A 9,165-nucleotide genomic window follows, 5' to 3' on the forward strand; every position below is an offset into this window, starting at 1 on the left:
GTTAATTTCTATAGAATCACTCGAAACCTAAAACGGCTGACGAAGACTAAATAAAGCAAAACGGGAGATCGTATCCCCACCGCTAAAACGTTTTCTGAAGCCTAAGGTTTCGTAAGAATTCAAGTTTCACTTCCATAGTAACAAATTCCGCGAGCTGTCTATGTTTGTCACCTAAATCTTACTTAGGAAAAAAATACTCGAAACTTCCACGGATCAATCCCACGGATATGAGAAAAACTTCTGATTAAGTTTGGTTGCAATAATAAACCTCGTCACGGCTCTCGTACAACCAAAACTTGAAAACTTCTTTACATAACAATTCTCGTAAAATTATGCTCGACAACATCTTGCAAAATAACCTTTACAAAAACTAAGCTCGACATCCTTTTACGAAACAACTTTCGTAAAATTAAAATCGATAACATTTTGTGGAATAACTTTTGTAAAATTAAACTCGATATTATTTTTCAAAAAAACTTTCGTAAAACTAATTAAAATTGGCAACATTTGAAAACCTTCAAAAATCTAACAACAATCGTAGAAAAAGAATCTCGGATAAGGAAAGAGATGGAGCGAAATCTGAGAATCAAAATTCGCCCATCCGCCTCTCTCCACGGTCTCACCATCCTTCCTCTCGCGCCTCGATCTGTCGCCAAAATCTCATCACTTGGGAAGTCTTCCTGATCATCCTTGGCACCCTTGATCATCCCTAGCTATTCCTAAACGCTAAAAAAGTTTTCGACGAGAAGCTCATTCATTTTCGTAAATCCAATGATATTAAGATTGAAACATGGATCACGAAAACCGCAAATATTGGCAGCAGCCTAAACACGGCCAGGAAAGCAGAGAAGTCCAGCAAGAATCAATATTCTTGCTTTCCAAATGGACAGACAGACACGAAGAGAGTAAGGGCAAATGAGCAAGCAAAACGAAGAAGATGATAACCCGAATCTTCGAGAAAACTAAGGTATTTCTGACTTGAAATCAGGCTTGGAATTTTCGTAGAAAATTACTAAGAAATAGAAACGCCTTTGAGACTGCCGTAGAACTTTAGGGAACTTAAAACCTAGCTGGATAGTCTAGCGAACTAAGTCTTAGGCGATTTTTCTTGTCCCGGTATATTGTTCCATGACTGTTCAGGCATATCTTGCAAAACGATCTAAACTCTATGAAAATCGAGAAACAATCGCCACACATATTCAGATCACTTCCTAAAGAATGAAAGAACTAGAGACACGAACGTCGTCTTAAAACCGATTCGTTTCTAGCTATTTTCTTAAAGCCGACATATCCAAAGTCGTCAACATCCAATTCACAGTCCCAGCGTCGTCTTTAAATCGACCAAGACTGTCGATCATTCCAATCCTCGGAAGAAGAAACGTACACAACCCTTCAAAGTATCGGTTCAACCATTTTCTTTCGTAAAAAAAGTAGGTGGGGAGTAGGTATATATACTATACTCGTATACTCCCAAACTTCAAAAACTTTTGCCTTGTCATCAAGAAAACACTTTCGTCAAAGCAAACTCTCGCAACAATTGGCAGAAAAACATTTAGGCAATACGATGCCCCCATAAATCGTCCCAAAAAAGCAAATGACAATCTAAAATTTGTCTAAACGCTAGCAACATATCGAGACGATCATGAACATATCTCAAAAGACTGACTATACAACATTTCTTGTCGCAATCATGCATATAGAAAACCTGCACCAATATCAAACTGACACTCGACGATTAGCCAAAGTCTTGAAGTCCTTTTCGGCTTTATAAAGCCATTTTCGTATAAAAATTTCTACGAGAAATCTTCAAGCATTAAAGCATTTCTTTCAGTTTACGTTGAACCAAGTGAGTCACGGAAAAGCATCGAGAACATTTGTGACGAAGAAAACTTGAGAATAAATGAAGCATCAAGCACATTAAAGGGAACACTTTCTTCCGGATTGTTGGCTAGATCTACCCCTGGTTGACCAATTCGTTCTAGAAACGAATGTGTCATGAGAATTCTCTCAAAAAACCAATGAAAAACGTAGTGAAATACCAATTCGTAGTGAAATAAATATCGCTAAAACTCCATGAGTAACTCCAAGCAACTTTCACCTAAGATCGAAATCACAGCAGAAATATTTCTCGTAAAACCCGCAGAAACAACGCTACTTTGACATGTGTATACATATCACCGATTTACAATCTTCGTAAAACTGGTCCCCATTACTTATACGAAAGATCCTTCGTACAATTAGACCAAGTCTTACGAAGAAACTTTTGAAAGTAAACATAACTGGTTTTACGAAGAAGTATATTTTGTATAGCAAACACAAAGCTGTGAAATCTGACTTTGGAGGACCAATCTAAAGAGAGATCTCTTCGCATTACGCTTTAATAGATCTCATTTTTAGCCACGCGGCTCACTTGCTTCTGTGTTTCCTTCCCCTTGGTCACATCCGAGCAGCCAATCGTCCTGCAATTGACTCCGCACTGGTTCTGTATCAATCCTCTTAGGCTACGTCTTCCTTAGACAAAAACGAATCAATTTTCATTAGATTATAAGTAACATTATACGAAACATTCATCGTATAACTGAAACCTAAAGCATAGAATCGTTTTCTATGACTATCAGGCTATCAGCTATCTTAACACGGATAACTCTGGCAAACTTGGCCTATCAATCTCGACAAGCGCTCTTTGGCCCTCGGACCATTACACCTTCCAGTAAAGGTCCAAACCAGAATTTGCCATCCCCTTTAAGAACGATCGTAAACTAAAATGACCTTAAATGTTAAAGTACCATGGTCTAATCCTTGACCTACAACATCCTTGGCTCTCTGAGTGAACACATCCTTCACGCAAAGCCAAACTATTTGAGAAACCATCGCTCTATCACTTAACGGCTAAACGACAATCTACGATTTGTCTAAAAACATCGTGTGACTATTACGAGAATTATTATCGTATAACCCACAGTCGTAAATCATATGATAAAATCTTCGTAACGAAATTCAGTCCTAACAACCAAACGGTTTACGGAAAACCAAAACTTGTCGACAATCGACCAAGTTCGATACATTCCACAATTCACTTTAAGCCCGCTATGTTTTATCCATAATACACGGCATGTAAGGAAAAATTTGTAACAAAGCTTCTAGAGCTATACGAAACATCCTCAAAAATGCACGAAATAGATCTCGAAAGGCCAACACTTCACAAAGCACTATGAAGGAAAACGCTTCTTCCCATGGACAAATTTACATGACCCCTCAGTCCTAATTCCTCGATCGCTAATCAAGTTGTTAGCATCAAAACAGGAACAACAATTTTGGCTGCGAACATCCGTAGACAAACAAGAATGTTTCTCAAACGCAGGGCTAAGATTAAACCCTTGCAAACATCCCTAGACAAACCATAATGTTTCTTCAAGCCCGCGAACATTTCAAGCACGAAACATGGCATACGAAAGAAAAAATCAATCTTCAGCATTGCGAGACGTCGCAGACGCTTCAAGAACCATTTTTCGACAAAATTACCTTCCTCGATAAAGGCACCTTCTTGGAAGTCCAAAAAATCATACATACTAACATCTTCTCAAACACGTATTCTTCGCGAAGACTCAAAAACGGTAATATCTACCGATAAGTTTGTTGCTGATCAGAACAAACTGTTAACGTCCTACACAGACTTAGCCATCTCGTAGAGATAGCTCTCGTACACCCGACACAAAGGTAATAACGCTATATAAAAAAATCCAAAATTTTGGTCAGTACTTTCGGGAGACTTAAAAATTGTCCTCGAAGAGATGCTTGATTCCTACCATACAAGTCACGTAAGTGGAGAACATATAGCGGACTTTAAAGCGAGATGAAATCAGGTCGAAAACGATACGGGAAACGTAAGTCGAAGTAGTCATCGCACCACCCAAAGCCGTGATTAGACCTAGATCTTGCCCTAAACCTAGCACACTGGTCTCTAACATCTCTACGCATAGTATCAAACACCCTGATACGAGATCCCAAAATTTGTCTCTTGGCCAATATTCGAGCGTCTTCAGAAATCCCGCAAGTTTACACACTGCGGAAAACTCTCGAAATAGATCACTGATATAGCAGTTCATAGAGAGTTAGATTACGAGATGACAACTCGTAGTCTTCCCTCTAGACCAATATAAAATGTCATCGACAACAACATGCCTGATAACCTCTACATATAAAATAGACCGTAAAGGTCTCGCTAGAAAACATGTCATAAGAGCCTTAACTCCAAGACGAACTACGAAAGACTTGATCCCTTCAACAAGGGTACGTAGGCAGCCGTCATAAGGTGCAGCCCCAATCTTATCGCGTTCCACTCTTAGAAGAGCGAGAAGACCACTTACCACAGACCTTTTCAACCATTAATTCCGCCTAACTTACCTAACTTGCCTAACTTGCCAAGCCACTCGCTAGAACCTCACGCTATAAGCTCATGGCTCTAACGAGATGGGGGGGCTAACTGTTGGGGTCAAAATCGGTCACGACGGAATCAATGTCTGAAAGTCCCCGTAAAAATCAACATGAACGTTTTTACAAAAAGAAATCTTCGTAAAGAGATCTTTGCGAAGAACTTTACGGTAAAATGTTGCACTAATCTCGGCTGATTCGTCGAAACTAAACACCAATAGTCCGAGAACACGTTCATGAAACGTCAAATAAAGATCCAGACAAGGTCGCCAAGTAGCGACCGGTCCACGAACGAGCTGGTCGCTACGTAGCGACCAACCAAGCCACTCGGTCGGTCGCTACGTAGCGACCGCCAGAGAACGAGTCAGTCGCTTCGGTCGGTCGCTACCGCGAACGATCGGTCGGTCGTTACGTAGCGACCGGCCCGTGACCGATCAAGCCACTCGGTCGGTCGCTACCTAGCAACCGACCCGCGAACGAGTCGGTCACTACGTAGCGACCGACCAAACCTTTCGTTCGGTCGCTACATAGCGACCGATCCAGCACGGACCAGGTTCCTACGTAGCGACCGAACTGTCTCGGACATCGATCAACAGGTACGACCCAAATCTGTGCTTTCTCGTCTGTTCCTCAATGCTAGCTCCGATGTACCACAGCCATATCATCTCTCACATCATTCCGATCAAAGTCCGTTAAAACTTTACGATAAAAACCACGATAACTTGTTTTTGTCGAAAAGAAAATCGTAACAAACGTTTCATGTCGAAAGACGGCCCAACGAGGTCTAAAACGAGACTACAAGCCCACTTACTATTCCTTAAGAATGAGCTCGTGGGTACTATGGCGGTTTATGTTTTTATTATAAAGACAAATATAAAGAAGAGTTTCCGCAGAAAAAATGTTAAGTTTCCGCGGATAAACATGAAAATCGAAAAAAATGGAATATCTCCATTTTTCACTTGAGTCAGCTTAAGGGCAGGAAGGGAAAAGCTAAAACCGACCTTGGAGGAGTATATAAGGAGTCCTAGGTGAGAGACACAAAGAGAGAACTCTCGGCACTTAGAAACTTTGAGGCATTATTCTCGACATGCTATGTTTCTATGACTGGCCCCCAATTACCAGACGAACGCGCACAAGCAGTTCGATCTCTTGGTTCACTCTTGAACTACGTTCGACATGATCCTCGAAAGGGGTACGTAGGCAACCTTTCATAAGGTTCAGTCAGAAATCAATCAAAACCATTTTCATATATTTTTCGTCTTCTGATCGAGCTGCGACTAAACTAGGTTTAAGGTTTTAGGTTGCTAGAGCTAGGTAATTCACTGACAGCTCTTGCGGCCGAAGCTTTTATAATCTCTTGTAACGATCGCAACGCTCTTACGCGGATTCGAAATAAAATCTACCTTTTCTATAAATTTGTTTTGTTATCTTTTCATATTTTCCGAATTTATTTGGTCACTTGTCGTTGGCTCTCGCAGAGAATCAGGGACCTCAGGGAAAGTTAGGGTTTTCTGACTTTCATCCGATTACGAAAATCGACGGTGTGAATTTCGGTTCCCACATAAATACGTGTGAAAGTTTAAAACAATGTATTCAATGAAAAAAAAATACAGTAAACTTATTATGTTTTAAAACTTGATAGACACATATATATTATAATATATATCAATTTAGAATTGAAAACAAAATATTTATATAAAAATAAATAAAAACAAAAAACTTCGCACACGGATCGAAATCTAGTAATGTCTAAAGCGAGAGTCAAACCAAGCATCACCTTTATCTCTTTTTGCTTCGTTTTGGGCTCATTTCCTGTCAAACCCCAACTTTTTTTTTGATAAGGCTTTCTAACTTTCAGAGATAAAAAGATCATCTAGAGAAACTCTCTAAAGTTAACCTATTATGGTAACTACGAATTAGTATTTACATATAACTTTTAGAGAGTCAAGATACTTGAACGAGTTTGATTTTTGATTTTTTTTCCTTACAAGAATCTGATTTTGAAGTTTTATACTTGCACGAGTTTGATCTTGGTTTCTTTCAGATTTGACTTTTCACTTTGAGCCAGCTTCTTTAAAACCGTTTTGATTTTTGATTTTTGAATTTTTTTTTTTACTTACAAGAATTTGATTGTAAAGTTTTATACTTGCACGAGTTTGATCTTTGTTTCTTTAAGATTTCATCTTTCACTTTCAACCAGCTTCTTTAAACCCGTTTAACAACAAAAAGGGATAAAACTCTTTTTTAGTATTTGGAAAAGAAAAAAACTCTTTCATTCTAATGAGACTTTATAAGATTTGCAAAGATAGAAAGATATATTGTTACATTTTTTAATTAAAAGTGAAAAGAGATGATATGCTTATTATTCTTAATTGGAGTGTTATCCATCTCATTAAACATTATAGTTAAACACTTATTATTATTTCCGTGATTGTACGGTTTAAGCTATATGTCGTATTTTATCAAAATATGTGTTCCAAAGAATCTCTGCAAAGTTTTATTTTATCTTGTCTAACATAATCTTTATTAATATTCTTCCAACTACTCTTCTACACCGATAAATCTCACTGTCATGGAGCTTTATATATACTTTACAGCACTATTGCATTCTACTTTTGAATGATTGATACTAGTCTTTGTAAGATTAACTTTTATGATTTCTATTATGAAATCTCGCAAGTTCATAATCTAGATTTAGATTAATTCAATCCTAATATTTTCTAGTGAAGAAGAAAGATACTACTAACCTTGATCCATGCTTTCCTTGGTTTGTTTGAATCAATTCATCAATTTGATTTTCTCCTCTCTTTGGCTCTTAATCCTTTATGATTCCCTTTGATGGACAAAGGAATTTAAAACCTCTCCTAATCACTTTTTTCTCTTACGTACGTGGTCGTTTTATTATTATCAACACCAATGTAACTCTTCTTAGATACAAGAAAAATCACTTGTCACATTTTGATAACCACCACACGTGAGTATATATATGTGTGTGTCTTATTGTGCCTTTTCAATTATCACCTCTTTTCATTTGTACTCTTTCAAGTACAAACTATACTTTATATGTGATTAATATACATCCAAGCACAAGTATAACACATATACATAAATGATTGTATATAACCATTATAGAAGAATCATTTATAACTAACAAGGCAAGGAAGAAGGGTTATCAATACACCCATATTCTAATTCTTTTATCGAAACCGATCCATCATAGTATCATCTTTTATATTAGAATATAAAACATTAATATAAATTTGAACTTTATATTAAACGAATATACACATAGGTCATATAAGAATTTAAAATATTCTTACATTCTCCCACTTGACCTTTGTGTTGCCTTAAGGGTTAAATAACTATAATGTGCATTTTTACTTCAAGTTCACTTTGATCTTTACTAAAATTAGAAATGATCGAATCATGGTGGTTGTATGTCATTTAACCGGTATAGTCCCTTCCATGTATCACAAACCAATTCTAACTTTATATTATTCTTACATGAGAAGAATTTTATTCTCAAAACTATACTATATGTTATCTTTGAACCATAAATGTGTACACATACTTTAATGATAACATATCTAATAAATCAGAAACTTAACTTTAATTGAATTCCTAGGTGTCAACAACTTAATGAGCATTCCATAAATAACATAGCAAGGTTTTATCTATAATACCCATACGCTCTAAATGGCCATCGAACGCCTTGGGTAGTAAAGCTTTAGTTTGCGGATCCGCTATCTTTATATCCTTTCTTATGTGCTCAAATGACACTCTATGTTTCTGAACTTCTTCTTCTTTAATAGATAAGTACTCTAACTTAATGTGTTTAGCACCCTTCTAATACTTGTCATCCTTTCAAAAGAAGACAGCTGCGAATTTATCACCATAATCTCTCAGCGGTTTGACGTTAGTGTCGACAATCCAAAGCCCTGAGATAAATTTCCGCAGGCTCCATACATGAATTGTGGCTTCAAAGCATACCACAATTCAACCTTAATAGTGGAAGTAGCAATGACAAACTACTTTCCACTTTCCTTTAAATTGTTCCCACAAATAATAGAAACAATACCTAAACGTTGATTTTTACCATCAACGCATCCGGCTTTATTTGAATCTGAAAATCCTATGACCTTTAATTGATTGGATCTCTTTTATGTAAGCATGTTGTCGTTGGTGCCTTGCAAGTACCAGAGGACCTTTCTTTGCAGCCTTCCAGTGGTTTATTCTGGGATTACTTTATCGGTCCAACTTTCCAATATCAAAACTGATATCAAGTTGAATATGTTTCCAATATATTCAAAATCCCAACCACTAATGTATCAGGAATTATTTCTATTTCTTTACGCTCCAATTCATTTTTAAGACATTACATTTTACAAAACTTATCTCCCTTCTGAATTGGAGCTATTCCTACGCAGCATTGTTCTATTTTATATATATCTCTAAGATCTTACTGATATGTCCTTTCTGAGACAAACTCAACAATCCTTGTGATCTATCTCAAAAGGATTTCTATTCCAATCACATAAGACGTCTCACCCATATCTTTCATTTCAAAGGTCTTAGAGAGATACTACTTTACATCATGTAACATGCCTTTGTTATTTTCAGCAAGCATAATTACATCAACATATAAGACTAACATCAATAATAAGCTCCCATTGATCTTAATGTAGATACATTGATCTACGATGAGCTTTACAAAACCATACGACGTGATGATAT

This window comes from Brassica oleracea, chromosome C1 (assembly GCF_000695525.1).
Source record: "Brassica oleracea var. oleracea cultivar TO1000 chromosome C1, BOL, whole genome shotgun sequence".
In the NCBI taxonomy this organism is placed as follows: domain Eukaryota; kingdom Viridiplantae; phylum Streptophyta; class Magnoliopsida; order Brassicales; family Brassicaceae; genus Brassica; species Brassica oleracea.